Source organism: Oncorhynchus masou, chromosome 2 (assembly GCF_036934945.1).
Source record: "Oncorhynchus masou masou isolate Uvic2021 chromosome 2, UVic_Omas_1.1, whole genome shotgun sequence".
NCBI classification, from domain to species: Eukaryota; Metazoa; Chordata; class Actinopteri; order Salmoniformes; family Salmonidae; genus Oncorhynchus; species Oncorhynchus masou.
Genome location: NC_088213.1, coordinates 35,024,573 through 35,033,918, shown reverse-complemented (window position 1 = coordinate 35,033,918; position 9,346 = coordinate 35,024,573). Strand labels below are relative to the sequence as shown.

Here is a 9,346-nt window from a genome sequence, read left to right as displayed (position 1 = left end):
TGACAACTTTTACATTTACTCCATTACATTCATAACGAAAATAATGTACTTTTTACACAATACATTTTCCCCTGACACCTAAAAGTACTTGTTACATTTAGAATGCTCAAGCAGGACAGAATTATGGCACCTATCAATATAAAGTTTTGTCATCCCTACAGCCTCTGTTCTGGCAGACTCACGAATACAAATACTGTGTTTGTAAATTATGTCTGAGTGTAGGATTGTGCCCCTGTCTGTCCATAATTAAAAATAATATGAAAATTGTGAAGTCTGGTTTGGTTAATATAAGGAATTTGATGTAGAGCATTTACTTTTACTTTGTACTTTTACTAAAGTATGACACGTGAGTACTTTTTCTACCACTATACTTAAGTACATTTAAAACCAGATACTTTTAGATTTTTAATCAAGTAGTATTAGTATTAGTATCAGAAAAACTCAAAATGATGGAATTTCTGGAGGAATAATCGTGCCATGGCGCTGTTCTGGTGGCTCATGGTCGCCCAAAGCCCTATTAAGAAACTTTATAATGGTGTTTCCTTTATTTTGGCAGTTAACTGTAGATTCAAATAAAGTTCCTATCTATTAAATTAGGCAGAATTCTGATTTTTGGCTGGTGTCATAATTACCCTAAAGGACTTGTTTTTTTGTTTTTTTTGGGGGAGGGGGGGCATATTTTTGATTGAGAAACACTAAACAATGAGTTAGATGTATTATTAACAAGTTAATTGACAAAGTCAAGAAATTTTGAAGAATTTGGACTATGATCAAAAACGTGTCTCTGAGATCAGAATTACCCCAGTTGGTAGTATGAGTGTTACATTAATTAGGCTCCTGGATATTTATAACACCTGAAATATTGTTGATATTGCTCTAATGTGCATGATGTACCTTTCACACAACAGTGACTGCTTGTCTGGTAGCTCTGCTGATTGTGCAACAAGAACAAACATTTTACTCACACTGTTATAGCTAAATAGCTAAAATGGTTAGAATTAGATTTATGCCTGCCTATTCATCTGTACTCACTGAACAGATTATCTAGCTCCCACGCAAACGCTTTCAAAAAGTTCACAAAATACTTTAGGCAAGGCAGTGTTCTTCTGTTGCTCTATTCTGATTGAATGTTTTTACTATATGGCCGTGATCATATTCAAGGGATTATATCCATAGCACAACACACATGCTTCATAGACAATCAAACTCTAACTTTAAACCATATGATGTGTGCTGCCATCAGCAGGCAGGCTTGTGCATTCTTTCCACTGAGGTCATTAGAGATAAGGAAATATTGACCTATTCATCCTCATAAAGGTTTACAGAGCATGAAAGTGGATGTGGTTGGAAGGAATCTTCTTATGAAATTAAAATAACCGTACACTAGTTGCTTGGGCAACTGCAGTCTAGAAGGCTGGACAGTGGTGATGGCATATGAAGATGACATGATGGATTGTCTTCATGTGAATACGTGATAACTAATTGGATTTGCTGTGTCTTACATTGAGAAATAAAGAGATCTGAAAGGGACTGACAACACACGCAAGCATACACACGCACACGCAGGCAGACTGTTACAATGATTACTCATCCACCTCTCAAAGAGTCAGGGAAGCTTCTTCACAAAGAGGAGTAGGATGCATTTTCTGCCCAAAGCCAAGAGCCTGCATACTTTAAATATATATTCATCACGGTCTTTCCCTATACAAGGGGGAGATACATTAGGAAGGGGATCATACTGCATGCGTGTGTGTGTGTGTGTATGTCCATGTTGAATGTGAGAGGGAAATGGAGAGGGGGTTGACACAGGACAAAGAGTGGGAGAGGTAGTTGCAGATGATGGGAGATGACAATCTCTAAGTAATGGGTACCATGTAGGCAAAATGCCTGTACCATTTAATAAAGGATAAGTGAGATCTGAGGAAAGAGCTTTCTTGGCGCAGCCTTTGGTCTTTCTCTGTGAGTCATACACAGAGTGTGTGTGTGTGTGTGTATTCTCTAATGAGGCTACACTATTTAATGCTTATTGAATTGATGTCTTAAAATGTCAGATGATGCTTAATTAATAACTTTATCTGGCTTTTTGTATCAAGCTACGTTTGTATTAGATAATATTGTCAACAAGATATACGATGCTAATTAGCAGCAATGGTTTACTTTTAGTCCAACATATCCTCCCACGGACTCCCACGTATAGAATAGGAATAAAAGCTTAGTCACCGACTCCTCTGATTGGCTTAAAGGGCCGGTCTGTCATGTCAATTCAGTGACCCACTGTGCTAAGGAAATTCCCAGGATAAAGCGGGAATGGATCTCACGCACAAACCGCGTTCACATTGATGTCGGTGGAATATAAAAATAACATCTAAAAAATGACGCAATATGTTCTTGGAGGTAAGAAACGTAATTATAATTTTGGTCAGTTCTGTTGTACTTTGAAATTCAAGTTAAATTGATACGAGTTATGTCTTATTGTGAATTTGCTTATCTTCATCTCAAGATGGAAAAAAATGACAAGCTTAATACTTTATGAAAACCAGATCTCAATTTATAAATTTATAATTCAACTTCTGTTAAGGTGGTGCATAGTTTGCATACTAATAGATACACAATTTTACGTGGCTTTGTAAATATTATTTGATGAAGACATCGAGGACCAACAGGTTGCAAACAGCAGGAAATACCAACAGCATGAAAATGACGTCTAATACAGTAACAATGTGGTACACCTTTTAATGGATTTAATTTAAATTCGATTGTGTAAGCTAAAAATGACTAGTGGAAATGTTCTGGTGTAGTTTATATACATCTGGTTATAAATGCATACATGTTGCTATATAAAATAATGTATTAAATAGTATTCATTTTATTTGGTCTTTTTCTGCCTCTTTATGATATGTAGTGGTTTAGCAGGCCATGTAATGCAAAGAGACACAGGAAATCTGTTGCTCTCTGTTTTATAATTTATAGAGACCAACAGATTTCCTTGTAGTCATATTAGCATAGGAATTAGCTGGCGCAGTTCTTTATAAGAGGCATTGCCTTCACTTTAGAGATGTATGTAAACTGGCTAACAACATCATCCCTGACCCTGTAATGTCTAATAACACTAGCTTGAAGCATACTGTATTTCATTTGTGGTAACAGACTGCATAACAATTTTTATATTAGGCTAGTAGCTGTCTTATCAATGGCTGTGTTTCAGCAATGACTAAAATGGACCCGTGCAATAAATTACACCAGGCAATAATATTTTTCCTGATAAGGATCATTGGCTCATCTTTTCCATCCACCATCTGGCCATGATAATGTCTCTGAATGGCTCATGCCCTAGTGAGTCTTGATCAGAGTGATCTCTGGTTCACATTCTCCTTGAATATATATATATATATATATATATATATATGAGCTTCTCATTCTCAATCAAACAGATTGGGCCTGATGGATGAGTCATAGTCAGAGACTGTCTGTCACAAAGTGTTTATGTTACAGGACAAGTTACTTTGTGGTGTCTGAAATGGCACCCTATTCTCTTTATAGTGCATTGATTCTGACTAGGGCCCTGATCAAAAGTAGTGCACTAAAGAAGTAATAGGGTACCATCCCTTGGTGTCCCAATTACATTGCTTATAAATCTGTAGTCAAGTGAGATGAGATGAGAGCTGATATCGCCTCCTACACATGTACTAAGCCTCAGGAAAGCAGGAAATGTGACTCCACCGCATTCAGATCAGTCTGCTGCTCTGGTTTAAATCAAAGCCCATCATTTCCATTTCCAATAGGGGACAATTAGTTAGGATTCGGACCCAAAACATTTCCTGTTTAATCTCATAATGGATGACGGGTGTAGAAACATAATAAATTAAGGGCTGTATTGGCAAATAAATAAGGTAAATAGAATTATGTTCAATGATTCATAATGAATAGGAGCAAATTGATGGTGGCCTCTCTCTTGCTCTCTTTTTCACTCTGTGTTTTTCAGTCACTAATGTAATTGAAACGTAACCCCTCCTATGTCCAGTCCACCTGCAGATTCTGCTGGCAGTGGGTCTGGCAGTTTTCTGCTTCTGCCTGGTGCTGAGCTGTCTACTGTGTTGGCGGAGAGGGAAGTATCATCCACCAGAGGACAAAGAGGCAGCAATATCCCCTTCCTCAGCCACTTGTGAACGGGTTACAGTGTCCCTGACCCCCTCCTCTGGCACCTTACCCATCAAGCAGCAGTATGAGGAGCTAGACGGGGATGTCCTGGACCTCCCCTCCCCCAATAACAGCTCCTCCCCCTCTGAGGATGACCTCACCGCCCTGCCCTTTGAACCTCGCCCCCGTTCGTCCTCCTCCCAGCTGAGGTCCTCCCCCAGGTCCTGCTTTCCCATGCGTCGCCTCAGCACCCCGAGTGTGTCCTCCTCCTCCCACTACAAGCCTTCAGGCCATGGCCGTGCCTCCCTGCCCTCTATCTCCAAACTGGGCCTAGTCTCCAAGACCCGTCGGGCACTGGAACGCCGCTGCACCGTGACCGGTGACAACTTCCTGTACAGCGAACAGAGTTGCCTGACCAGCCCTGGCAATGCCATGCAGTCTCCTGGCCTTCAGGGGGAGCTGTCCCAGCCACAGTACGGCTCCAGCTCCCTATCCATCCCCACCAAGCCTGCTCCTCTCCTGCACTTCTCCCTGCTCTTCTCCCCGGCACGGTGCACTCTAACCACCAACATCATGGGCCTATCCGGGGCGGCACGGCGGCGCAGTGGGGTGTTCGTACGAGCCAGCCTGCCCCCGCTCTGCCCCTCACCCCAGCAGGGGGCGTCTCGGCGGCTCAGCCTCAGCCCAGAGATACAGTGCCAGAGCCTTGTGCTACTGGTGGGCTCTGTGGAGGAGCTCCGTGCCTGCACCCTCCGGCTGGCTGTGTTCAGCAGGGACTTTTCAGGCCTGAGAGAGACAGCGCTGGGGGAGCTGGAGATGCCTTGTGGGGAGATGGACTGGGAGCCAGACACAACTGTCCCCTACACCAGGGAGCTCACCCCCACCAGGAGTAGGCTGAAAAAGGTAACACATTATGCCTGTCATTTTACAAGCCTAGGGCACTATCATAGAAATAGAACGTCAAGATAGATATACTGTATAGTCATTCTATTTCTATGGGCACTATAGCCTCACAATCACTATCTATCTCCCCACCATCTTAGACCTCTTTTTTCAGTTAACTTTAAGCACAGAAAAACTACACACACTGGGGCTATGAATAGTCCATATCGTGTTTTATCTATGAGGGAATGTGTCAGGCTAGTCTAATCAGAACAAGGTCTGGGCCATTAGCAGCTTTTCCACTGTTGTTGGACATGGTGACATTGTAGTTTGTGACTGGAGAGCAAACATGTGGAGTGCAGTGAGCAGTGGGCCGTGTCCTCTGTGGTGCTGTGGTGGCTGTGCCAGAAGGCATTACTGACAGCCTGAGCTGGCGAGGGTGTGGGTGAGAGGGACAGAGCTAGGCCTCAGGCGCCGGGCTGAGCGAGCATGGTGATGTATGAATGGACATTATGTAGACACCATGTCTTATCAGTGGATCTCTGCGTGAGGCTGGGTGGCAGCATGCAGGCACCTCTGATCTCAGCTGCAAGGCACAGAGAGATGTCATGCATGCTGTACATGTATGAAGCTCAATGAGTTATCACCCAATGAGAAAACAATAGAAGTAGAGAGATGGTAGCTGATAGGTGGTGTGATGATGTAGTTGTGATCTCTAATGGTACTGTAGTGGGAGATCAGATAAAAGTTGCCATATTACTGTAATCTGTTAGCATTATAACACTATTGTTGACATGATGTGGGAGGCCAGGGATTGATGTGGCAGGGTTTGGAGCTGGTGCAGAATACAGACAGGATGGTCACTTTAGTTTGTGACGTCCAGAATCAATGGGTTCGTCAGCCCACTTACAGGTTACTCAGCATTTGACTCTGCAATGTCATGCTTTAGCCTGATGGGACATACTGACAGAGACAGAGCAAGTGATGTCTCCCTTGTTGGGTGATCTCCCATTAGACTCCACTGGTCTCACAAACACAGGCAGGCTTACAGCTGCATGCTCACTAGGTCTGGGCCCAGGGTGCTGTCGGCTCTACATAAGCAACTAATGAGATTCGTTGTGCTTTTTATGTCATGAATCTCATGGAAACCTCATGGGGTAAAAGACGAGATTCTTAATAAGGATGGTAATTTAGCGGCAACAACATGTCCTTCTTTTTACGCTGTGTATTCTACTTTAGTTACCTCAGGACACAAAGAAGAACATGTGCTTAATAAAACAACAACACACTGTGCTCGTCTCTTCTTCTTATTAACTCAGCCTCTCCCCTCCCAGAGTATGAGTTCCCAGGAGACGTTAGGTCGTAGGAAGAGTTCGCTCTGTGCTGCTCCACGGGCCCTGGGTCAGCTCTTCATTCTCCTGCAGTACCAGACACTGGCCCACCGCATCAAGGTGATGGTCCGCAAGGCTGAGAACCTGGCCAAACTCTCCCGGATGCCAGGAGCAGCAGGTATGATAGGTCCATTTAGCTTTCATCCCAAGCAACATACAGAACTTTCGACATTGACAGTGATACACATGCAGGAATCAATACCACAACTCTGGTGTTGCTTTAAGCAACTGAGCCATTATTTAGAACCACCCCAGTCAAGCCCTCAACCTCACAATCCCATATCCAGTCCCAGCCTTAGTCACAGTCATATTCCCAGGCCCCTGCAGCCCTGATTGAGCTCCTTATGAGATTACAGATACTGATGGGCCTCCTGTCATTTCCCCTCTCTCTCTCGCACTCTCTCTCTCTCCATTTCTCATATTGATTGTTGCTCTCATGTCCCTACAGATCACTACGTAGTCATCAACCTGCGTCAGGATGGGAAGGTGATCAGTACGAAGGAGACCAAAGGGGCGGGGGACACAACGCTGTGTGGAACGCTCCCTTTCTCTTTGACCTGCCTGTTGGTGACATGACTCAGCTGCCTCTTGCTCTGGAGTTCATCATCATGCAGGTAGGAATGACTCAGTGGTGAAGAATTAGGAGAGTGCAACCACGGATAATGTAATAACAGATAATGTAATTACTTGTTTGTCCACAGTTTTTATTACATCCTCAATTATGTTACAAGTCTTCCATCAAATGTATCTTCTGTGCATTTGCATCTTACAACTATCTGTATGTTATTTTTCTACAAAAGACAGAAATGTCTCAGACTACTTTACTGTATATGGTCAGAGAGCAACCAACAAAACATCCATCTTTTCAACAGGGGCGGCTCTACACGAAGAGCAGCATGCTGGGCCGTGTGTTGATTGGCTGCGAGGCCCCGGAGGCAGGACAGGGACACTGGAGGGACATGTGCAGGCAGGGACAGGTGGAGACAGCGCACTGGCACCCCATCACACCAGCAGTCTTTTAGGACTTTATAGCTGACCTCTACCTGTGTCAGGAGGGTCAGGGCGTTGCTGGAGAGAGGACAGGTGATAGAGGGCTTGCCAGACTAATGGGACACGCACAAAGGACGAACAGCAAATGGACTATCAGTGGTGGCACCTGTAAACATATTGTGACGTCATTGCTTTTAGACTTGTAGGATCTGATACTTATATCCACACTGTCCTAACAGTGAGATACAGGCCACAGGACTGACTGACACTACTGCTGTATGATACCAGTTGCATGGATTTGTGTTATGGGTTGGTGCTGTTTGTATCATAGAGGAAAATCCCACACATCTTTAAAGCTGGAATCCTTCATTGAAACAACAGCAAAGCGGACACCCCACCTGTGTTTTGGTAAAAGGCTGAGGGATGAGCCTGGAGAAAGATAACCGCTCTCAAATTCATAGTCACGACTGAACATCCATGATATCAAAATGATAGTTTTAACCATGTTTTGAGGCTATACAGTGTTTGTTTACATTTACATTGTTTACAAACACTGACGTAAAATAAGCTTGTATTTTGGGTTCTGATGGAGTAGGACAGTTGAAATAAGCTCATTGAGGCATTACCAAGTTAGATTTTTCAAGAATCAATGGGTATATACTGTATCATTAATTTATAAGTCCAAAAATGGGTGCAGCAACTAAGGATTCCAGCTTTAAAGACCATTGTCTGAATTTGCTCTACTGTCAATGATTCTTAAGTCATGGCCAAAACACTTCTAGTTGTGGTTTACTGTGACGTTCTGTGTCAGTATTTGTCCCCAGCATTGATCTCTTGTTTGCTTTGTTTGTGTTGTGGTACTTGTGGTCTGTGCTACTTGCATGATTGGGATCTTTGCCAGACATTAGCGTGATTGAAAAAGTGATATTGATCGTCATGCGCTATACTCTGTCATGGACTACTCATCCACCATTCACTGTGGCAGGATGATAACAGACATATGTGCAGTACTTGCATAGGTGTTGGCCTGAATCATTACATACCATATATCTTTACTTGGATATAATCAAGCCTGTACCAGAGAAGCCCTCCAAACACCTTCATGAAGACAGGAGTCTGAAAAGCCATTTGCGTACATCAATCAGCCATCAATTGATGACTGTAACTGTGTAGGCATGCTTTTTAAGGGACTTATACTGTACACATTCTGTCATGGGACTTTCAATTCTTTTAAATCAGCATTGACAAATGGAATGCCTGTCTTGTCTTGCTAAAACTGCATATTTATGCTTTTTAACAGAGAAAGCTCTCACAGTTGACATGTCTCTGAATGAAAGTGATGTGATGAAGATACCATAGGTTCTGTCATATTTATAGATAGTATATGTCCCATGCACTAGGATATTACATGTACCTAACATTATTACAAAAAAATACCACAGTTGACTAGTGGAGTAAAATGCCTGATATGGAAAGACTTGTAGAACTCAACCTTCAGTCGTTGCCGTGGTGTCTTATGTATTTCTGATGGCCCTTTTGATGGTTATAAATATCCATATGTAACAGTGTTGCTGCCGTCCCTCTACTTGCTCCAACCTGGGCTCGAACCAGGGACCCTCTGAACACATCAACAACTGCTTCGCACGAACCATTGTTAGCTATCGCTCCACAAAAGCCATGCTGTTTGCAGAGCAAGGGAAACAAGTACTTCAAGGTCTCAGAGTGAGTGGCGTCACCGATTGAAATGCTACTAGCGTGCACCGCTAACTAGCGAGCCATTTCGCACTAGTTTCACTCGTTGTGTAACTGCTGCCCTTTCTACTACTGTATGTGTCACTGAAATCATGGTCCCGGATATCAATTTATAGCTCAATCACTTATACAGCACTAATATTGAATGTGACAGACAGGACATCTTTACTGTTGAATGGTCTATGATGGAGTAG

At 43.1% G+C, this 9,346-nt stretch overlaps 1 pseudogene; it reads left to right on the top strand.

The window, feature by feature from the left end:
- The first annotated feature begins 2,289 nt into the window (after positions 1-2,289).
- On the top strand, positions 2,290-8,968 carry LOC135503860 (synaptotagmin-13-like; annotated as a pseudogene).
- The last annotated feature ends 378 nt before the right edge of the window (positions 8,969-9,346 follow it).